Below are 24,532 nucleotides of genomic sequence, written 5' to 3' on the forward strand. Positions count from 1 at the left end.
TTTACCTCCTGGCCGGGGTTCAGCAGGGCAAGTCATAACCTCCTTCAGGGTCAGAGTCTCTGCCTGGAAACGGGCACAATACACATAAAGTCACAGTGACCATTAAACGAGCCCCTGCTACCGGGACTGCAGCAGGAGCGCATTTTATTACAGTGCACTATACAGTCAGAGACACACAGCTATCTTTATCATCCTGGTCCTTGACATAAGGTAATCCGGATTCAAGTTCCACTCCTGCCACTAACCTTTCTGAGCCTCAGTTTCCTCACCTATGAAAGAGGATGATACCTTATAATAAGAACTAAAAACGATATTTGACATACCGGGTCCAGATGACTTCAATGCTGAAGTCTATCAAATGTTAAAGAATCAATAGCAGTTCTTCACCAATTACTTTCAAACTAATTTTATAAGGCCAGTATTACTCTGATACCAAAATCAGACAAAGACATCCCAAGAAAATTAGACTAATATCTTTTATAAATATGGATGCAAAAATCCTCAACTGAATACTAGCAGACCAAATCTAGCAACATGTGAAAAGGATTCTACACCGTGACCAAGTGGGACTTTTCCCACAATGCAAGGTTGGTGTGACATCTGAAAATCAATTAATGTAACATGTGTCAATCAAATAAAAAACAAAAATCACAAGACCATCTCACAGAAAAAGTATCTGACAAAATCAAAACAAGGACAGACATATAAGTTAATGGAATAGAACTGACAGTTCTTCCTACATCTTTGATCAAGCGATTTCAACAAGGGTACCAAGATGATTCAATGTGGGGAATAAGACTTTTTTTCAACAACTGGTGCTGAGACCGCACAACAGGCACAAAAGAAGCTATAAGCGGAACTCTATGTAACTTTGTTCTGTATTTTCCAAGTCTTTTGTAAATGTGTTATCATATTTTCATAACAAACGCATGATTTTTTAAAAAAGGCTGGACCCTGACCTCACATAATATAAAATAATTCACTCAAAATGGATCAAAGATATAACTCTAAGAGCTAAAATTTTAAAACTCTTCGAAGAAAACACAGGAGTAAATCTTCATGACCTTGGATCTGGCAAAGGATTCTTAGATATGACACCAAAAACACAAGCAACAAAAATAAAAAGTAGACAAAATGGACTGCGTCGAAACTAAAAACCTTTATGCTTCAAAGTCACCATCAAGAACGTAAAAAGACAACTCACAGAATGGGAGAAAATTTTTGGAAATAATATATCTGATAAAGCACTTGTCTCTAGTATAAAGAGTTCCTAAAACTCAGTAATAAAAAAGACAAATAATCTAATTTCAAAATGAGCAAAGGACTTGAATAGGTCTTTCCAAAAGAGAAATGTTCAATAAACACAAGAAAAGATGCTGGATATTTTTGGTCACTGGGGAAATGTAAATCAAAATCACATTGAAATACCACTTCACACCCACCAGGATGGCTAGAATCAGGCCAGAGAATAAGTGTCAATGAGGACGCAGAGAAATCTGAACCCTCAGACACAGGTAGTGGGCTGCTTGGGAGGGCAGTCTGGCAGTTCTGAAATGATTCAACAGAGTTACTCTATGACCCTGAAATTCCACAACTAGGAACTTACCTCAAAGAGCTACAAACAGGTAGTCAGAAAAATACTTGTACAAGAATTTTAAGAGCAGCACATTCACAACAGCCAAAGGGTGAAAACAATTCAAATGCTCGATCCCCACTGGACAATGAATGGACAAACAAAATGGCATATATCCACACAAAGGGATATTATTTGGCAATTTAAAAAATACTAATACATGCTACAACTTAAATAAACCTTATTATGCTAAGAAGCCAAATACAAAAGCTTACATATTATGATTCCTATTCACACAAAGGCCCAGAATAGGCGAACCCATGGACACAGAAAGCAAATTAGTGATTGCCTATGGGGAGGAAGGGGTATCACAGAATAGGAGGTTATAGCTAAAGAGTACAGCCTTTCTTTCTGAAGTGATGAAAATATTCTACGATTTGTGGTGACAGCTGTGCATATTTGTGAATATATTAAAAACCACTGAACTGTATACTTTAAGTAGGGAGAATTGTATATGTGAATTATCTCTCAATAAAAATGTTTTTTAAAAATATGCAATGTGCCTAGCATAGAATCTGAAGCATAGTAAGCACTGTCCGATAAATGTCTGCAACTGTTATTTCAGAGCCTGCTAATAGGTTTCCCTACCCCAAGGGAAAAAAACCAAGTCAACTTCCTGCCAATTTATGAGCCAAAAGTATGATTTCACATTAATGAGCTAGCATCAGTTATCAACGAACCTTTACAAAATTCTATATTCTCCCACAGCAGCATGGTGTTTACTACGGAAAAACAAACCTCTTCTTGAGAAAGAAGCCTGTAGTATACATTAGGGTTTCACCAATTTCTTAAATGTTCAGCTATAAATTTCCGAAGTGTCATACCATCAAACTTGTGTTCTTTTATTAAATATCGTATCCCAAATTACACAACTAAAGCATTCCCCAAATGAAGGCATTTTATAAGTAAATTTAATTTTCAGTTATATTAAAAAGAATAGATGAAACAATGCTGAACAAATACACAGACACGAAGCCCAAGGACAGAATACATTCAATTTCAAATATCTTATCAGAGTTCACTCTTGGAGAGGTTGTCTGCCCATTAGTCTTTCAAGTGTAAGTTCTTTGAACTGCACAGGGCCTTTTCTTTCCAATTGTCACAGTAATTAAGGATCCTCCTGGTAATAAAGAGGGAGACAACGTAGCAATCATTAAGCAAATCAATGTTTACAAATTTCAAAATAAACTGATTTTAGATAGAAAAAATGCAATGTGGTTTTTGTTCTGTTTGCAATGTGTTTTTTTAATTTCCACAAAATGTTGGGAATTATGAACCTTACCCAAGGCCTTATAATAAGCAATTGATCATTCTGTCCAAATTTCTAGTAAGACTGGGACTGTTCTAGAATGATTTTCATTATAATAAAAACTGATGAATCTCTGAAAGACAAAGACTGTAAGAACAGGCTGAGAGCACAGGTTCAACTATAAAGCACTCTCACAGACACATCTCCTCTGCCCGAGTCTCTAGATAATACTGAAAGCCAAGCAAGCAGATTAAAAGTTAAGTCTTGACCGTTTAGCAGCCATCATGGCAAGCCTCTTTTTAATTCATTTATCCTTTTTGTAGCCGACAGGCTGTATATTAGGACTTGTTTTTATTACAACCAGAAGCTTGTGCCTTTAGACCCCTTCACCCGTTTCACCCGCCCACCTAGCCCACCACCTCTGGTAGCCCCCAAATGTGCTATTTTCTTAGAGAGTTTGGGTTTTGTGTTGGCTTTCGTTTATAAGATTCAGCATGTAAGTGACAGAGTATTTGTCTCTCTCTGTCTGATTTACTTCACTTAGAATAATGCCCTTAAGATCCATCCATCTTGTCACAAATGGCAGAATTTCCTTCTTTTTAATGGCTGGATAATATTCCACAATACTACACTTTCTCATCCATTTATCTGTCAGACATCTGCGTTGTTTCCATTATCTTGGCTATTGTAAATAATACTGCAATGAACAATACTACACTTTCTCATCCATTTATCTGTCAGACATCTGCGTTGTTTCCATTATCTTGGCTATTGTAAATAATACTGCAATGAACACTGCAATATCTTTTCAAGATAATGATTTAGTTTCCTCTGGATAAATACTCAGAAGCAGAATTGCTGGATCATACGGTAGTTCGATTTTTACCTTTTTGAGGAACGTCCATACCATCTTCCATAGTGATTACACCAATTTACATTCCCGCACAAATTTCTAATCAGTAGATAATATGTCCCTGTTTTCAGCTTCATGAAGAAAATCTAGGGCTTCCCTGATGGTCCAATGGTTAAGAATCCACCTGCCAATGCTGGGGACACGGGTTTTTGATTCCTGCTCTGGTAAGACCCCACATGCTGTGGGGCAACTAAGCCCATGCGCCTCAACTGCTGAAGCCCAAGTGTGCTAGAGCCTGGGAGCCGCAACAAGAGAAGCCACCACAAAGAGAAGCACCACCAAAAGTGCCCCCACTCCCCACAACTAGAGAAAGCCCAAGTGTAGCAACTAAGGCCGGCACAGCCAGAAATAAATAAAGCTGATCTGTAAAGAAAGACCCTTAGAAAAAAGAAAGAAAACCTACAAGCTATTAATGCCCACAATACTTAAAAGTTCATCTAAACAAACAAAAAATTATTAAAATTTTCTTTACATGTTGGGTAAACATTTTAACCAAGAACAAACTGTGAAAAATAAGGTCCATGTGTTAAGGACCTATTTTATAGGCATCAGAGCAAAGTTTGCTAAAAATCATTCTCAGAAGAAAACTTCCACCTCACAGTCAGCTGATCATCATCAACCAAGTCGAGAGTGTAAAGGCATGCTTCTTATGGTAATGCCTAGTCAAGTTAACAGAGAAAATTTATTTCAAAGGCCATAAAAGAAATGTGTTGGGTGTTTACAGGGGGAAACATAGACAAAACAGGGTGTTTATAATGGCACCAAATAAAACACACTCAAACACCTGAGTAAATGTTACTACGTTTTTTCTCCATTCTCTCTGCTTCCATCAATCTCATAAAAAAGGGACCACAATTTTGACATTTTCCTGTTTATTGAGAAGTTATCTGTTTAAAGATTCCAGCAGATGCACTTCTGTGGTGTGTATGAAAGGAAGCACATCCTGCTAGGAACACATACAGGAAAACCCCTACTAGCAGCAAAATCCTGCTCGGCACATGTGCAGAGACCATTCCAGAGGCCAGACCGCTCACAGGCTCAGGAGGCTGAGCAGCAGCAACCACAGGAAGACTCCAGAGTGTCCCAACAGGGAAAGGGCATGTTCCCTGAGCTGCTGTTTTTCTGGCCCTTTTAGATGTGGGGAGAGATCAGACACGTTATTTAATAGAAAGTGGCAAGCAGGACAGCGGGGGAGGAAATAAGGGTCCCCAAATCCGCTATTTAAATGGCAGCGCCAACAGTTAAAAAGTCTTTGTGAGAAGCTGTAAAGGTATCACGCAAGCCTATGTAGGATGCACATTCCTAAGACAGCAGACACCAGGAGCAAATACGGGAGGTACTCTGATTAAATACAAAAATTCAAGGTTCATCATTTTTGGATATGAGATGGCTCGGCTTTTTTGAATTGCCTTAAACCAAACCCACCAGTGATACTTGAAAAGTTCACCTAACAAATTACTTTTATTGCATCCAATCCCTTAATAGATCCATATATGAGATCCTCAAAAAAAAAAAAAAAAAAAAAAGCCAAATTTACTTACTTTAATAGAAGCTGTTTTACAAAGGAAGAAAAAAAAGACCACATGCAACAATCTGCTTTATGTAAAGCACAGCAGAAAGTCAGATAGACACACAACATTCCTCACACACAGCAGCTAAGGGTGAAGTTTGCACTCCAGAGATGTTGGAAATTTTTTTTAGAAAAACTGCTGACCACTTAAGACAACTGACTGCAACTATGGCACAGCCTTGATGTTGGTCAATCCATCATGACCCCAGGAACGGTGACAGGGCTTCCCTGGTGGTCCAGTGGTCGGGGCTCTGCCTTCCAGTGCAGGGGTGTGGGTTCCATCTCTGGTCAGAGAGCTAAGATCCCACAGGCCTCTTTGCCAAAAAACATAAGACAGAGGCAATATTGTAACAAATTCAATAAAAGACTTAAAAAAAAATGGCAAAAGTAATGGGTGAAAAATCACTCATTATAGCTTTCCAAACCCTGACGTCCCTTATCCACTCAGGTTCTAGGTCAAATGCCACAAATGAGGCATACCGACAATAAGCGCACTTGGCTTTGACCCAAGAATCCTACAACATTTTGGTTTTTAAATGCTTCTTGGAAAGAAAATACAAAGAAATGCAAGTAGGATTTACCAAGAAGTATCAAGACCAGGCCCCACAGAAGAAGCCTGGAGTAAAAAGGGTCATCTGTTCCAGGCCCTTCATTTTTAGTCCAGAGACACTGCGTGACTCGCCCAAAGATAAAGGACTCCAGAGAGACAGGATGACCTCGAACCACAAAGTACAGGGCAGTTCAACTTTTCACCCTCTGAACTTTCATACTTTTTCAGTGATAAACTCCACACACACATACAGTTTGGGTTTCCCACATCAGTCAACAACGCCTCTAGGAACTCCTTCACGCGGTGCCTCCACAGTCCACAGTTCCACTTGGCCTGCTGGTGCCATTTTTAAATAGGAAACGACACTGGGCTCGCACTTTATAAACTACAGAAGCTGGCTGCTGGCATTCAAATACACTGAGACGAACAACAGAGCACATCAGGTATGCCGAAGGAAACCCATCTTTGCTTCTGATTGGAAACCCTTAGGTTTAAGTCAAGGGACTCTGTGCTCAACTGTCCAAGAGAAGAGCTGGGCATGTATAAAAAGCTGGAGATCTACATGTAAAGAATAGTTTCTGAGCTTCCCTGGGAGCTGCTCAGTTGCAGGAGACATGGGTTCGATCCCTGATCCTGGAAGATCCCACATGCCTTGGGGCAGCTAAGCCCAAGTGCCTCAGCTACTGAAGCCACGGGCTCCTCAAGAGAAGCCACCGCGGTGAAAAGCCCATATACCGCAACTAGGGAGCAGCCCCTGCGCGCCCCGGCTAGAGAAAAGCCTGCACAGCAACCAAGATCTGGCACGGTTGAACATAAGATAAATTAGTTTTTTAAAAAGAATACTTTCTAAAAGGTGAGGTACGGAGAACAGGTTTACTCTTTTTAAAGCTTTCTAAGAAAAGAACTCCTGCTTTTACAGTTTACAACTTTGTACTCACAGGACCTGGTTACAGAGTCTCTAAAATGAAATCAGTAGGCGCTCCCCGATGACACAGAGCACAATGTGCAGCTCAGAGTGCCAGCAAAAAATGCAGTGGCAAGGCACCAAGCAAGCCGTCACCTGCACCAGATCACCACGAGGCAGGCTTCAGACACCTTACAAGTAACTGTCAACACACTCAACAAGGCTGTAATTTTTAAAAAAGAAATGAACATGACGTGAACAGCAACAGAGCAACAGAAAAAGATCCTAAATACAAAAACTCGAAATCCCACTTCAGCTCTTGCATGCTCGTCTTAAAGAAAGACCCTTCATCAACCAAAGAGGTCTGTGTCTGTGCTGGAACTCCCTTAAAATGAAGAAGAATGACATGCCATGAATTTTAGTTACTAAATCAAGAACTTTTTAAAAGGTCGCAAGGGTCATTTCTAGCTCTTCAATGACAGAATTTTTTTTATTACTTTATCAAAGGAAGGGCAGGTTTCCCCCAAGATTACATATAAGGATGACATGTTTACAGTCCCTTGTATCTCCCAGCTTTTTGCTATCACCAGCATCTATATGGAGAAGGCAATGGCACCCCACTCCAGTACTCTTGCCTGGAAAATCCCATGGATGGAGGAGCCTGGAAGGCTGAAGTCCATGGGGTCCCTGAGGGTCGGACACGACTGAGCGACTTCACTTTCACTTTTCACTTTCATGCATTGGAGAAGGAAATGGCAACCCACTCCGGTGTTCTTGCCTGGAGAATCCCAGGGACAGGGGAGCCTGGTGGGCTGCAGTCTGTGGGGTCGCACAGAGTCAGACACGACTGAAGTGACTTAGCAGCAGCAGCATCTTTATAAACACACCATGCTATGCTTCCCTGGAGCTCTAAGAAAGGATCGCTGAATAATCCCCCATCGAAGAGACAGGCGCCGCCTGCCCAGACAACACGATGGAACCAAATAAAATCCTCTGAGCTGAAGCATCTCCCTGAAGTGCCCCACAGGAGACCAGGCTCAGAAGCTTGGTTCTGCGTCCCTCTTCAAAGAGCCAAATTAATCCCAAGAGTGCTCATCCCAATTGCAGAACCTTTACTGACATGACTGACCCAGCACTCTCACTTAAAAATTAATGACAAGTGTGTTTTGAAATGCTTTCTATACTGATGACCTACTTTTCTTATCAACAGCTGGGGGAAAGCATATTGTGTATGACTGTTCAAACTTGCTGAGTCTGTTTCAACTACTGAGATGGAGTTTCTCTTGGAATAAAATTTTAATAATTCTTTAGCTATATACTTAGAGCAGGATATGAAAGTATCAGACTCCCAGATCTTTCTGTGGGTTTTTAAAGGCATTTTTATGAAGACCCTCATAAGGCTGCTGCTGCTAAGTCGTTTTAGTCATGTCCGACTCTGTGCGACCCCATAGACGGCAGCCCACCAGGCTCCCCCGTCCCTGGGATTCTCCAGGCAAGAACACTGGAGTGGGTTGCCATTTCCTTCTCCAATGCGTGAAAGTGAAAAGTGAAAGTGAGGTCGCTCAGTCGTGCCCAACTCTTCGTAACCCCATGGACTGCAGCCTACCAGGCTCCTCCGCCCATGGGATTTTCCAGGCAAGAGTACTACAGTGGGGTGCCATTGCCTTCTCCCTCATTAAGGCTAGCCATAGGAAAAAGTAGCAATGTCAAAAAAAACACACTAATCTCCTTCAACTGAAGAACTGCCATCTTCCCTTTTTAATACCATATACCCTGGGCAAACAGGGATCAAATAAACACACTCCTGAACCTGTTTCAAGGGAGGTAGAGTAGGAATAACTCTGGCCTGATGCAAGATAAACTTCTCCTGACACAGTCACCTAACCACTAAATCAATTCAGTCCTATGGTTGGTTGTTTCTTCATCTAAAAGTGGGAGAACTAAAATAAATTATTTCTAGGGTGCTATTATTAATACAATTATTATTAAATGTATTAATCTAAAGCCTACAAGTCTATACGGAACATTTCTTTCACTGGGATGCAATCTACATCCCCCCATAAAACACACACAATTCAAGGAGAATGGAGTTACCAGCAACCATACGGTTATACTCATAACACACATGCTCGACTGTGAATGCTGAAGAGGTCTTTAATCCCAGTCATTCATCATGCATTTATTCACCAACTATTTACTGAGCTCTGACCATGTGCCTGGCATGATGCTAAGAAGAGGGGCCAGGCTCTCATGGAGCTGACAGTCTCCAAGAGGAGACACTGCAATAGAATATTCACACCAAAGTCACTGTGCTGCTGGGACGCAAAGTACATGGGGCAGGGAGTCAATTCAGGGTGAACCACCTTTTTAGGAGGAGTTCCCAAGAGCCTTCTCTTTATAAGCAGGGTATCTGAAAATAGCAAAAACTAGGGGAAAATATGTAAATTACTTATTGTGACTTTTCAGATTAGTAACAATCTGTGGCTAACAAACTAAGGTAGTTTGCCCACAGAGGTGCCCCAGAGCTTGAAGGTAAACGTACAGAACAAGCTATTTGAAAACAAAACTAACATTGTTTAAAATAAAAAATCTCCCTGTTTCCAGAATTTTCAGCCATTTTATAGAGACAGGAAAGTGCACAGGTGTACACAGCTCAAAGATAATGCAGGTTCAGTTTCAAACCACTGCAACAAAGCACATCTCAAAGTAAAGTGAGTCACAAGAATTTTCGGGTTTCCCAGTGCATGTAACAGTTCTGTTCACGTCATCCGTAGGACAAAGGAGCCTGGCAGGCTACAGTCCACAGGGTCACAGAGTCAGACACGACTGAAGCGACTTAGCGTGCACACAGTCTATTGAGCGCACAACAGCATAATGTCTGAGAACAATGTATACATCTTTATTTAAAAATATCTAATTGCCTTTTTGAAAAACTAGCTATCATCTGGGCCTGTAGTGAGTGATAACCCTTTCTGGTTGATGGCTGACAGGTCAGGGTGGTAGCTGCGAAAGGCTGGGCGGCTGTGGCAATTTCTTAAGACAACAGCCTGCCGCATCAGCTGATTCTTCCTTTCACGACAGATTTCTCTGTAGCACACGAAGCTGTTTGATAGCATCTTACCCACGATAGAACTGTTTTCAAAATTGGGGTCAATCCTCTCAAACCCAGCTGCTGCCTTATCATCTAAATTTATGTAATATTCTAAATAAAACCTTTGTTGTCATATCAACAATCTTCACATCTTTACCAGGAACAGAATCCACCTCAAGAAACCATTTTCTTTGCTCCCCCGTGAGAAGCCCCTCTTCATCTGTCCAGGTCCCATCATGAGACGACAGTAATCCAGGCCCATCTTAAGGCTCCAGTTCTAGCTTTCTTGCTATTTCCATCACATCTGCAGTTACTTCCTCCACTGAAGTCATCCATGACGACTGGAATTAACTTCTTCCAAACTCTTGTTAATGTTGGTATTCTGACCTCTTCCCATGAATCATGAATGATCTAAGTGGCATCTAGAATGGTGAGTCCTTTCCAGAAAGTTCTCAATTGACTTTGCCACAATCCATCAGAGGACTCACCATCTATGGCAGCTATAGCCTTACAAAAACACATGTCTTCAATAGTAAGATCTGAAAGTCAAAACTACGCCTTGATCCTTGGGCTAGAGAGCTGAAGCTGTGTTGGCAGGCAGGAAAACAACATTCACCTCATTCTACCTCTCCACCAGAGCTCTGGAGTGACCAAGTATGTCGGCAACAAGCAGTAATATTTTGAAAGGAATGTTTTTCTGCACAGTTGGTCTCAACAGTAGCCTTAAAATGTTCAGGAAACCACGTTGTAAACAGCTGTGCTGTCATCCAGGCTTTGTTGCTCCATTTATAGAGCACAGGCGGAGTAGATTTAGAGTGATTCTTCACAGCCCTAGATACTCAGGACGGTAAACGAGCGCTGCCTTCACCTTAGGTCACGAGCTGCAGTAGCCACTGGGAGTCAGCCTGTCCTTTGAAGCTCTGAAGCTAGGCGCTGACTTCTCCTCTCTTGCTACGCCAGTGCTAGGTGGCCCCTTCTCCCATTAGAAGAGCACTTCATCTGTGCTGAAAATCTGTTGTCTAGTGTCGCCACCTTCGTTAATAACCTGAGCTCGCTCTTCGGGATAACCTGCTCCAGCCCCACATCAGCACTTGCTGCCTCACCCTGCACTCGGATGGTACAGTGACAGTTTCTTTCCTTAAACTTCATGAAGAAACCTCTGCTGCTTCAAATTTTTCTTCTGCAGTTTCTGCACTTCAAGCCTTCACAGAACTGAAGAAACTTAGGGCCTTGCTCGAGATTAGGCTCCAGCTTAAGGGAATGCTGTGGCTGGTTTGGTATTCTCTCCAGACCACCAGAACTGTCTCCATATCAGCAGTAAGACTGCTTTCCTTTCTTATCATTCCAGGTTCACGAGCGAGCATCAAGAACGTTTCCTTTGCATTCACAACTGGACTAACCGGCCCAAGAGGTCTGTTAGCCTCCTTCACTGAGCTTAATTATTTCTAACTTTTGATTTAAAGTGAGAGACCTAACACTCTTCCTCTCACGTGGACACTTAGAAGCCACTGCAAGGTTATTAACGGGCCTAATTTCAACACTGCTGTGTCTCAGGGAATAGGGCGGCGCACGGAGAGGGGGACGAGGCAGCAGCCAGGTAGTGGCGCAGCCAGAAAACCCCTTGACTAAGTTCACCACTTACATGGGCGTGGTTCGTGATGCTCCACAACAACTGCAACAGGACCATCAAAGACCACTGATCACAGAGCGTCATACCGAGTATAACAATGAAGAAGTCTGAAATACTGCAAGAATCACCAAACTGTGAGCGCATACGTGAAGTGCGCAAACGCTGTTGGAAAAACGGTGCTGACAGACTTTCTGGATGCAAGGCTTCCACAAACCTTCCACTTTGTGAAAAAGCTGTATCTGTGAAGTGCGATAAGGAAATGACAACCCACTCTATATCCCTGCCTGGAAAATCCCATGGTCAGAGGAGCCTGGTGGGCGATGGCCCATGCGGTCGCAGAGAATTGGACACAACTGAGCAACTGAGCGTGAGCATGCCTGTACCTCTTGAAGTCTTACTGCACCTTTGGACAGATCATTTTGTCTAATCCTTTTTGGTAAAATTACAAACCACTTCCTCATCAGCATATGTCTCTTCTAAAGGGGGGAAACACAAAAAAATCAGAATATCAGTGTCTACAACCAAGAAACTGTAAAATGTAACATCACTAGGGAAAACATAATTACTATCAAATAAATACTTTACCACCACTCAAAACCTACAGAAGGTCTCAGTTCTTTAAGTGGGAAATGTCACACATCTTCTTTTACTAATAAAATGAAAATACCTCCGGGGAAGTAGAGACAAATAAAGCTCACTTTCAGAAGCAAAATGAGCTTTCATTTGGGCTAAGTATTTTGGGAGTGAATTCTATTACTAGAAGCTTTTACCAGACTTAGCTGGTAAAACTGTAACCTCATCCATTCCAAATCCAATTTCCCTCCAAACTAGATAAAGATTTGAAAAGAAAATCATAGCCCTTAATCCTTTATGTTAAATTAATTGGACTACATAATAGTAACTAAAAGAGAATTTTCAAATGCCTCAAATGAAACCAGGAAGAATCCTTTAAGCATTTTGAGTAGAAGGCCAGCAGAAAGGTCAGAGGTGCCCCACCCCCTAACACTACTTGTCTAAAAAACTACATTTATAACAAACTTACATGTATAGTTTGCAGGAACCTCTAAAAATGGCCAAAAATAACACACACAAAAATGCAGCTACAAAATGATTCTTTTTTTGTGATCGCATGTTATAACAGGATATAAACCAAAGCCTACGGATTTTCAAATTTTAATACTGCACAAATGAACTCCTAAATGATTCAACAGCTGGAAGGGTGCCCAATTCACCCTACATTAATGTACTTGGTTCTTGTCAATTTTTCAAGTGAAATGAACCCAAGCACATTAAATTCTTGGAGATCTAGGAGCCACTGAAATGAGCTGAGACCTGCCCTGTGACTCCCCGGGGCGGGCCTGGGGGCCCTGCAGCGTCCACTCTGGGCACTTTACAGAGAGTATATTAAAGGACAGGAAACTGGACAGAAGGAGAAAGACAAGAAAGGGAAACTCCATTTCTTCAAGGGCTACCTTAACTACAAATCCTCACCTTGGTACAGATCAGGTTTCTTCCCATACCTGTTTTGACAGAAACTCTCCAGCCGAAGGCACACTTCCACTAGGACGTTTCTTCAGATTCTTTCTGAAGTCAGAGTTGCAAGAATACAGGAGTGGGGTGCCATTTCCTACTCCAGGAGAGCTTCCCAACCCAGGGATCAAACCTGCAGCTCTTGTGTCTCCTGCATTGGCAGGCAGCTTCTTTACCACTAGTGCCACCTGGGAAGCCCCGAGTTGCCAACCAAACCACAAATCAAAGCCCTAAGAACTCCATGCTACCAGTACTTTCAATTTACTCAATAAATTAGTTCATCAGAATTCATGCTTTAAATAACTGGAACTACAAAATCTGCTTCACAGATAAAACATGTTTCAGTAAGTAAATATGTAATATATATGCTAACACATTTATTTAAATGAAAATGATGACTAGCTTATCATAAGATAATTTAACCAGCAAATGTTTACAATCAGCAGTCCTTCTACACCACAGAAAATTTCCTCTATTCATCTTCTAGCAAAATAGGAAGACTAACAATCCCTAGCACAAGTATAACATGCAAAACTGAAGTTCAATTATTTGACTAGCATTTACTGAACATCTACTGTATGCCAGGCACATGGCAGTGGACTGGGAAATGAAGGCCCAAAAAACCTGCGACGTCCCTGCCTTTGAGGAACATGGCATATAGTGGTGCCAGTGTTCACTTTCACAAACTGGAAAATAATAATTCCACACTTGTTTTAAACTTTCTACTCGTTTAGCTCAAAATGTAATTGCTATTAGCACAGAAATCAGTACCGTTAGTGACACCCATAAATTAATTTCCCTCTGCCTTTATAACTCCATAGCTAAACCACACTTCCATTTTACTCAAACGCACCGTATGAACGTGTATTCTGTTCTCATGACCTCGGACAATCTGGGTCATCTGCCTTGTCCATTGACATTACTCTTCCCCTGTTACACCTGCCCTGAGTTAGCACAGTGCTTTTTCGTAAACCCGAGGGCAGGGCCTCAACCCAGTGTCCCAGAGACACTGACTCTCCACCGCCCTGTCCTTTCAACCCCCACAGGGCTCAGGCCCCACACAGAGAATTCAGCATCAAGAACTGTATACTTGGGGGCTAGAGGAAGCTTGTATTTTTACAACTATTACACATTTTAAAAGTAAATCAAAACATTAAGCCTGCCATTAACACTTTGTGAAGAAGTCTTTTCTACCTGCACCAGAAAAATCAAGTCCCTAATCCTTATTATAGTTTCATAAAATGTTGAAGATGTTTTCCAAACCCTTTAAAGAGGTAATAACAAAAAGGTAAGATCAATTATTTCCCTTTGTTTGAGGAAAGAAGGGGCTTTGTGATGAGTTTATAAAGGATTAGAAATACAGGTGGAGACGAGCACACAGCTCTGGCCAGCACAAGTCACCCCAACTTACAGCCAGTACCCTGACCTGATCTACCACTACTCCAAGATTCCAGAAACCAAGTCACTGCTAAAACTTAAAACCCTTTCAAGCCGCAGTTCCCAAATGAAAAGAGAAAAAAAAAAAAAGGATCATGAGTGTTTTGAAAAAACGCTGAACAGATTCACTGTTCCCAATGAGGAACTTTTCTTTTTCTTGAGTTTAAATGCATTTTATTTTTAGACTACGTACATGACATGTTTGCTTAAAAACAATGCCTTTGCACCAAATAAATCACCGTTCAGAACAAATGAAGAGCTTGAGATGACATCAGTCCCATTTGTCTAAGCCCTGGTGCTGCGTGGATGAAAAGCAGCAGCCAGCCAGTTATGACGACAGGTGACAGACCCACAGTGACTGCCAACTGTATCAACATATTCCATCTCTAAACCATCCCTAAAGAAAATCATACACGGGGTCACACCATGCTCACGGCAGTCCGGCAGAGCAACCTGCCATATTCATGTTTTCATCAATAAAGAACCGACAGTTTTTAAATTAGCAAGGATGTGCTTGATGTGTTCTGCAGCCCCTATGATAAAAGGTTTTACTCTTTCTGGTCTCTGTTCTTCAAGTTTCCCTTTGATTGACTTTACATCACCTTTGATGTACTTTTTGTAGGCTTCTTTTGTGAAGCTGGTTTCCTGCAAGTGATGGTTCCAGACAATATCAACACCAGTGATTACTGCGCTTTCAGCACCTTTGCCCTTGGGGACTTCAGCAGAGGCACAGCCACCAAGGAGCGAGTCATCAGCGTTCCCCTCTGTCCTACTGACCATATTCCCTCCACCTCCAGACGCAGCCCGTCCACAACCTCCCAGGTCTTGTGGATGTGGGAGAGTATGTCATCATCTGCTCTCCAGAAGCAACCTTTCTAAAGCAGACAAGGCTTCTTCCCAATTCCAGGAACCAGGGCTGCCTCCTACATGGGCTCTGCCTGAGCCCGCTCAAATTCCCTCAACCTTTCCCTTGAAACTCTGTTACACTGACTACAGGCCAACATTTCACAGAGATGATGTTTATCCGTAAGGAATCTCCTTTGTAAAAATAGTAATACTGTATCTCTAAGAGGGGCAAGAGACATGAGCAAAATAAGCTAAGACAATTAAGGCCACAGTTGTTCTAGCACTGAGTAACAGCAGTCTTGTAGGAACTGTGGCCCTCCAGAAGCACATTAGTGAGTAGAAACACACTTGAACCACCTGCTTTGCAACTACTATTTAAAGGAGATCAGTTGAACAGGGGAGTGGAAGCTTCAAGTCAAGAGAGAAGGAAGCTGAACTTGGAGGCCTGCTGTGGCCTGAGGCTGCAGGATGTCCCTGCACAGACAGGCATGGGCTGGGCACCGGGGAGAGCTGGGTTCCTTCCTTACTCGACTCCCAGCTCCCAAGACCCGGAATTCAGCTATCATCACTAACACTTTAAAAAGTTGTGCTGAGACTTAAACAGATTTCTTCAGTCTAGGCTGGGAACTTACCCACCACTACAACACTGAATCTATACCAAAAACATGCCTTCTCGGTTCCAAATAACTGAGTTAGACTTGGGAATGCAACCCAATCCTGGGTTGGGGACTGAATGGACATGCTGCCTCCAGAACAGAAGCTGCAGCTAAACCCTTCAGGGTCAGGGAACCACGTGACTCACAACTATCCTTTGCAGGTAAGACATATCACTTGTTCCACTTGACATTGTAATTCAGCCCAGGGCATGCAAGATAGCTCTATACTACATAAGATCAAGGACATCTTAGGGTTAAAAATAAACAAACAAACACACTTCCAGTTTCCCTTTTCCTCTGTAACACTGTAAAGCAAGAGCGGTTCACATAAAAGACAGGGAGCCTAAGGGGACAGTTACTTTATTTCTAAACCAGACAACACGCAGCTTATTAAGTGTCACCCCAAAGAGCGATGGCCAACACTTGTTGGCTCTGGCCTCTCACCTGCTTGCCAAGAAAAACTAGGATGACAATGTTAAACTAAAGACACTACTAACCGCAAAATTAATTTACCATCTAGCTTGTAAAGTGACTAGTCTCCTAATAAATCCTTCTGCTTAACGGAGATGATAGCTCAAGTTTACATGTGTTTCTCAGTCACCGCTCAGGCAGCGCTTGAGTTCTTATATTAATAAATCAGCCTCAATTCTTTAAGTTCCCAAGAATGAAAGGAATTAGAGTCTTTAACTAGAAAAGAATGCTTGACCATTATGAAAAGGAATTTAAGTATCTTTCATGTGAAGTAAGCAAATAATGGTGAGTAAACATTCATCCTACAGAGGGGGAGCCTGTGAATTTTGTCAAGAACCCTGATAATGTCAAGAGTGGAAAATACACCCCCAAAGGCTTCACTCTCCCAATACTTCCTTTCCCACGTGTGTTTATGGCCATTTACAAAAGTGAAAAAACTATGGCTTTGTTCACACAGGATGAAGACCTCAGCGGCTGTCAGAACACAGGGACACACTGAGTTCACAATGGGGCAAAAAAGGCTCCTACGCCGAATGGCCACCTGCCCAGGCTCCCAGGCATCCTGGCTCCCCAGAGACATAATGACCACTCTGGGGAGCAGTGATCAACTTCTGCCAACCCTGTGGGGTTTTCATTACACCTGTCTGTAGTCCCAGTACCCGTCAGATCTTGTTCCTGTCAAAATGAGCCTTTTCATGTATGGATGGCCTAATGGGGCTGACCTTTGCAGTATTAATTGGTCTTTGAAACATCCAAGATAAATCCTTACCATAACTACATACTATAACGGTCAGATTACAAGATTGAGGACACAAAAAGGGGTCAATAAAATACTGTCAAGGAGCTTTACATGAAAACTGGGACATCTACCAAAGGCTTACCCGAGAGATTCCATGTATTTTCAAGTTTCCCCAAACTACACCTAAAAAGAAACCCTGAAAATCTGGACCAAGTTTCCTAGTTTAATACGTGTACAATCTGAAGATGAGAAGCGGAAAAAAGAAATTGGTGCTAACTACCAATCTGGATGATGAACTGAAGCGAACGACAGTGAGTGGGCTCACTGTGTAAATCTGGCAAAAGACCATGGTGGAAGCTTAAGAGGGAATCGCTGCATTGTGTCAAGGACTAAAAATTAAGGAAAGCCCATCAGGGTTCACACTGTAAAAAAAAAAAAATCCACACTATAGTATAAATCAACACCACCAATTACAAAAATGAACTTACGCCATCCATGAAGGGAGGTGGAGGCAAAAGGGAGGGACAGTCAAGCTCCTGGTCCTGGGAAGTCTCTCAAGCGCCTGTGACCACAGTGCCCTGGTCGTCAGATGAGGAACAAGCCAGCGAGGTACTTTCCGCTTGAGCTGTGATTCAGAGTCACCAGGGAGCTGGAGCCCAGGCAACTGGACTGACCAAGCTGAACCTCATGGGCATCAAGTTGAGGACCTCTGGGCCTGAGAAATAATCTCCCAAACCCACTAAAACGATACATTCGTCCGTCAAAAGACAGTGACCTACCAGTGTTAAAATTACGATCCATTATTCATAATTTTTTTTAATGTAGATAATTGCATGACCAAAGGGGGAAAAATATGTATTGTGAAATTCCCACCTTCAGTCATGCAAAACACAAGCGTTTCTACTCCCACTTAGTACACCTTCACCCCAACCTCTGCGTTAATTTGATTTCTCTTGACTATGACAAACCGAAGGAACGAGTTTTGTCATCAACGTAAGATTCCAGTGACAGGCCTAATTTAACATCCCATGAGACAACAGAGGCTCTATTCCCACACAGAACGTTACACCGGATCACAACACTGCCACTCACAGCGTACTCCATCCCGTGAGCATCTCACACACTGCGGCACAATCTCCTTCCAAAGCCTAAAAAGATCAATCTTTTTGCCAGTAGCTAAACCTTTCTCCTTAAAATACACAGACCGAATACAGCCTAAGGCCTGCATAAGAGAAGCTCGTCTGTATAGACAGTTCCAATTCAGATCGATGGCCAAAAACTGTCTCATTTTTAACACTACCTTCCTATCCTAAAATTAAACACTTTTTTCCTCTCCAGAGATTCAAGTTTGATATGAAGTCTAAAATGCAGAGGTAGGAGTGAGAATCCATACACTAAGAGCTTAACATCAAAAATAAAATGTGTTAAACTTCCCCTCGTTGATTCTCCCCAATTCCATTCATTAATAGACATTTAAGAGTGAAGACAGAAGGAACACAAATTTATTTGGAGTCTACTCAAAACCTAGCAAGGTACCGTTAGCATCTCTGTATCACAGAAGAGGAAACTAAGGCTCAGGGAGGTCAGGTAATTGACAAAATCACAGCTATTAAAAACAGGAGTAGACAGTGAAACCCCCTCAGTCTGGCTCTGAAGGTCTGCATTCTTCGTTGCTTCAATTTCTCTAAAGACAAAACTCTCAGAGCAAGAAACAATGTAAGAACAGATAGCTCACTGAGCCTGATGAGACAAAGAACAAATGTGAAATTTATTATTATTAGTTTTTAAAGCATTTATTTATTTATTTGGCTGCATCAGGTCTTAGCTGCAGCACACAGGATCTTTGTTGCGGCATGAGGGATCCACTCCAGACTCTCTAGTTGTGGAGCACAGGCTCAGTAGTCGAGGCACCCCGGCTTAGGTGCCCCTTGGCGTGTGGGATCTTATTAATAGTTTCCCAACCAGGGATCAAACCCATGACCCCTGCACTGCAAGGCAGATTCTTAACCACTGGACCACCAAGGCAGTCCTAGAAATTTACCTCACCCCACTCCAATCACTTCAGTGACCACACAAAAAAGAAAACATAACCTCAAATGGCCAACTGGTTTTTTTCTAATTCTTAGGAAGATGCTAAATGGAGTATTTTTAATTAAAGTGTTAATCGGATGCTCTGAGAGAAGCAAGAGCAAGTGAAAAGGAAGGCAGTATGCACCTTTAAAACTCAATCTACACCCACCATCAGGGGTGCACACGAGCAGTTCCAGCACTGACTGACTGACTCAACACCATCAGGGTACGCCTGCTTGCACTTGGTGGGGCTAAATCATACCAACCAAATGTGTTCCCTGGCCATCTGCCCTGCTGAGAAGGCTGTGAGCCAGTCATCACTGTTTATTAGGGGGAAAGAGCCTGCATGAGAATATTCTGCCCTCAGGAAAATGTTTCAGACACTCAGTTTACATCTGAGCAATTTTTTGGTAAGAGCTGGACTCGGGTGCCAGAAAGGCAGAGGGGAATTACCTCTGTACTTCATGTTATTTTAACATAGGCAACAAAGGTGTAAATAATAACCAAAGAAACAAACCACTGACCTCAGGATCTTTCCAGCTAACTTCAATAAAAATAATCATTCAGCACTAGAGACCACGCTGTGAGCAAGCGAATCCCGATCTGCCTTCTGTGTCCATTTCTCTCTCACATTCTGCCTTCTATAGGAAGGCGCCTTTCAGACAGTGAGCTCAAGTTCAGATACAGTTCCTTGTAGCAGATGGGAGTGATGAATGTCTGAGGCATGAGGACAGGGACAATGTCTGCCTGCGAGGACTAAGGAAGGTTTCACGGAGGATCCCAAAAGACAAGAGGGAAATGCAAATCAAAACCACAATGAGATACCACTTCACACCCACTAGGACGCCTAGTATCAAACAGTCAGAGGATAACAAGTGTTGGCAAAGATGCAGAGAAACCAAAACCTTTATACGCTGCGGGTGGGATTGTAAAATGGTGCAAGCGCTTTGGAAAAATCTGGCAGTTCTTCTAACAGTTAAACACAGAGTAACCAATATGACCCAGTAATTCCCAAGAGAAAGGAAAACATATGTCCATACAGAAACTTGTACACAAATGTTCACAGAGCATTATTCATAATAGTCAAAAAGGAGAAACACCCAAATGTCCATCAACTGATGAATGGATAAACAATGGAACTGAGTATTTTTCAACTATTAGAAAAAGAATGAAGTACTTACACATTCTGCAGCAGAGATAAACCTTCCATACACTATGCTTAATAAAAGACACAAAAGACCACATATTATATGATTCTATTTATAGAAAATGTCCAAAACAAGGGAAATCCATAGAGACAAAAAGTAGATATGTAGTTGTCTGGAGCGGGGAGGGGGGTGGGGAGAAGAATTGAGGGATGGGGTAAGAATGACTGTTAATGGGTACAGGGTTTCTTTTGGGTTGATGAAAATATTCTAAAATTGTTATGATGACTGTACAACTCTATGGATAGATAAAAATCACTGGATTCTACACTTTAAATGGGTGAATTGTATGATATGTGGATTATAGCTCCATACAGTAGTTATAAAACAAAAAGGATTGCATTTTGTGCCACTGAAATACAAAATAAGCTCTCAAAAGGAGCGTAGAATCTTATTCACTCATTTTAAAGGATCTGAACTAGGGCAATGAAAACCCAGAGAGATTCTATTACTTAACATTCTGGGTACTAGGTCATACTAAAATATTCATGAGTATTTCCATGTTTTAATAGAGAAAAGGCATCTTATGTTTAAAAAGATATACACGTGTCAGAAAAGAGTTCTTATAACTCAGGAACAGGATGCATCCAAAGGAAAACAAACCTGGATTTGTACCCTGCATCTGAAAATACCACCCAAAATTTATTATTGTTCCACCTCTGAAAAAGAAATCAAAGGTAAAACAACTTGGTTCCAAAATATAATATTTCTAAAATACTGTTTGCGACAAAACACAGTATTAAGAAATAATCTGCCATCTTACAGAAATGAATTTCCACACCCCCAGTGACATAACATAAGAACTGATAGCTTCTCCTTTTGTACATTCCATTTCGTAGGTATCTGGGTGACTCTCTTCATGGGTGGAGTGAATCTCAACAGCGACAGCTGTGGTAAGCATAAAACTTAAATAAAAAAATCCAAGTATTTAAAAAGGGCTATATGTCAGGGGTGAACGGAGTCAAGAAGTACAAATTTCTAGTAACAACATGCGTAAGTCATGGGATTTTACAGACAACAGTGACTACAGTCAATAACCTAGCGCATATTTGAAAGTTGTCAAGAGACTAAATCTTAAAAGTTCTCATCACAAAGAAAACAGAAATGTAACTTTGTATGGTGACGAATGGTAACTAGGTTTATTGTGGTGATCATTTCAGTGTATACAAATATCAAATCATTATGCTGTACACATGAAACTAACAATGTTACATGTCAATTACACCTTAATTTTTAAAAAAAAATAATGAAGCAGCATACACATCAAAAGTCTTGTCTGTCAACCCTGAATCTGATCCCAAACTATATATAAAGTAATAGACATAACTTTTGATTAGCACAATCTGCATGCAAAGAAACAAATGATCATGAAAAATGTAATACTTTGTGCAGTGATCTCTCATTAGTGTGTGTCTGTCAGAATCCATCAGGCTTTAATGCACCTTCCACAAATAACTGAAAACAAACACAGACAGGGCACATTCCTGACTGGTCAAAAAGGTGTGCACCCAACCTTTATACTAATCTTTGTTCAATCCCCATCACACGCGACAAACATCTACCACAGAACATGGCACCTGGAGGCCTAATATACAACACAATTCCCAGTTTTATTTCACTTTCTCCCCCTATTTATTTATGCAAACTCCCAGATTCAAGAGTTACTGTTAGGCTTCATATCCAAACATGGTGCTGTGACTCTGAAATGTACCTCCAAGGCAAAAGAAAAAAAAAAAAAAAAAGTTTCCTTTAAATTAATTTTCTGAGATACATAGAATCAAGTGCAAAATAGAGTCTTCCCATGTCTTCAGTTTTACAGGCAGTGCAGAAAGTGCAGTCCTATAAACAGATATCTATTTGCCTTCACAATTGAACAGCAGACGGTACAAAGCAACTGCTTATACTTAATCATGTTTCTGTCTATTCTAGCAGGCTGGTGTCAGGAGAGAGTTCTGCCAGATAAGGACAATGAAATGTATTATTATAGAGTGACTACCAGCCCTACAAGTGCTGTTTGAGGATGGAACCCGGGGCAGGAAGGCTGAAGTGAGAGGGCCTACTATTTTGTTGTAACCATTTCCAAAAGTAAATACATTCGTTACCCAGAACCAGTTTACAAACGCGCACTATATTCAATTCTGCTTAAATGTCTTATAGGAAAGAAAGGCCTCTGTATCTTGCTCCCCTGGGGAAGATGAGCGACTTGCAATTTGCTTCGTACCCTGAATCCCACGTTTGCAACATGTAGAGCAAGGACTTCAGACACCACAAAACAAGGACAGCCTACATTAAAGCCAAATATAGGATGTGATTCTAAACCGCGATGAAGAAAAGCCTACGTTTCCTTTTCCAGCCATCAAAACCCTTTGAACACTCCCAAAAAAGGACGGGAGGGCCAGCGCCTCTCCTGCAAGAGGAAGCCCCTTTCTTCTCGGCTCTCCCCGCAGCCGGCCACTTGCCCCCAACACATTCATATCATTCGAGAGACGGAGGGCAGCGTGTGCGCGCCTATGTGGACAGGCGGGAGGGCTCGGTTCCCGTATTTCCAGCCTCTACATCTGAGCTCATCCTCAGTCATTTAGGCGCAGCGGAGCCCCACCTGCACCGCGCTCCGTCTTAACTGCGTCCCTCGCCAGCTGCTCCGCTCTCACCCGAGCCTAACTCTGAATGACCCAGCGCACGCGGACGCTCCAGGCCCCCGACCCTGCCGCCTTCCTGCCCCATTCTTCCTCTCCCAACCTGCCCCCTCGCCCCTCCCCCGCCAGTCCCAGATCTCGGCTCCCACCGCCCGGCTCAGCCTCCTCTCAAACAGCCCCCACCCACATCAGTCCAGCCCCAGCCCTGCCCCGCCCTTCCCGACCCCCTACCCAGAGCTCTTCAGGGTCCAGAGCCGGCCTCTCACCCCAAAGCAGGCACCCCGAAGCCAGACCACCGCCCTCACCTCTCCCAAGCAGAACCCAGCTCCCCCAGACCCCACGCGAGCCCGGCCCCTGGAACCCCCCCAACTCGCTTCCCAGGGCGGCTCAAGCCCCGCCCCCAGGCCTGGCGCCCCCGGGCTCAGCGCCTTGGCCTCTCGCAGCCCCACCCCACCCAAGACCCCACCCAACCCGGCGGAGCCCTGACCCCTACAATCCTTCCCGGGGTAGCCCCATTCCCACGCGGCTCCTCACCCGTCCAGGAGGGTTCTGGACCCCTAAAAGTCTCCCCTGAGCAGCCTCCTCCCCACAGGCGACCTGGGTTCACTCTCCTCAGGCCGAGCGGTTCGGTCCTCAACTCCCCACCCAGCCGGACCCCAAGTCTCCCGAAGCAGCCCCGACCCCTGCCTCCTGCACACCAGCCAGGGCGGGCCCCCGACCCAGGGACCCGCGCTGCGCGCGCCCACCCAGCCCTGTCCGTTCCACCGGGCCCTGCCCTACGCCCCGCCGGCTCCTGTCAGCCGGCGCCCGCACATGCTGAGAGGACAGATCCGTCCACCCGCCCCGCTTGCTCCCAAGCGGCCCTACCGGGCGCGCGCAGCTCACCAGGGCCGAGGTGCCTGAGGCGCCGCTGCCGAAGTCCCCACTGCAAAGCCCGGCAAAGCCTCCAACCGCTACCGCCTCCCGCCTGGCACTGAGCGCAGCGCGGGGGAGGGGCGCGGACAGCCGCCACCGCCCCCGCCGCCGCACGCAGGCCCCGCCCCCGCGCCGTGCCGCGCCCAACCAGGGCCGCCGCGCTGCGGCACGCCACGCCCACTTCCGGGAGGGGAAGCCCGCTTCCCACCCCGCGTTCCACGCCTCTCTCCCTAGCGCCTCCTCTGGTCGCGCCGAGGGATGCAGGTGGGCCTTGGAAGAAGGCGGTGCCCAAGCGCAAGCACCGCCCACTAGCCCTCGGAGTGACCGGAGAGCCACGCCCACTGCTCCCTCAGAACAGGGAGCGGCGACCTTAGAGCCCGCCCACTGACCTGCTTGGTTCGGCCGAGCCACATTCCCTGGCTCCTCAAAAATTCCCCCAGAGTCCCTTAAAACCGGAACATCAGCTCTTCTAAGCTCCGCCCACTGC

The 24,532-nt window shown here is 43.5% G+C and overlaps 1 protein-coding gene and 1 pseudogene across 2 annotated transcripts in view; both read right to left on the minus strand.

Moving 5' to 3' along the window:
• CORO1C (coronin 1C) overlaps positions 1 to 24,165 on the minus strand; it is a 75,075-nt gene extending 50,910 nt beyond the window's left edge. Inside the window, exon 1 of one of the 2 annotated variants that reach the window (XM_025267452.3) lies at positions 24,016 to 24,165. The gene's annotated coding sequence lies outside the window, so the exon portion shown is untranslated. Of the gene's footprint in view, positions 1 to 23,997 lie in introns of both variants that reach the window. The other variant, XM_044930031.2, reaches the window with a different exon arrangement.
• Positions 8,391 to 15,302, minus strand: LOC112579911 (annotated as a pseudogene).
• Positions 24,166 to 24,532: the final 367 nt, after the last annotated feature.

The sequence above is a fragment of the Bubalus bubalis genome, chromosome 17 (genome assembly GCF_019923935.1).
Source record: "Bubalus bubalis isolate 160015118507 breed Murrah chromosome 17, NDDB_SH_1, whole genome shotgun sequence".
NCBI lineage: Eukaryota > Metazoa > Chordata > Mammalia > Artiodactyla > Bovidae > Bubalus > Bubalus bubalis.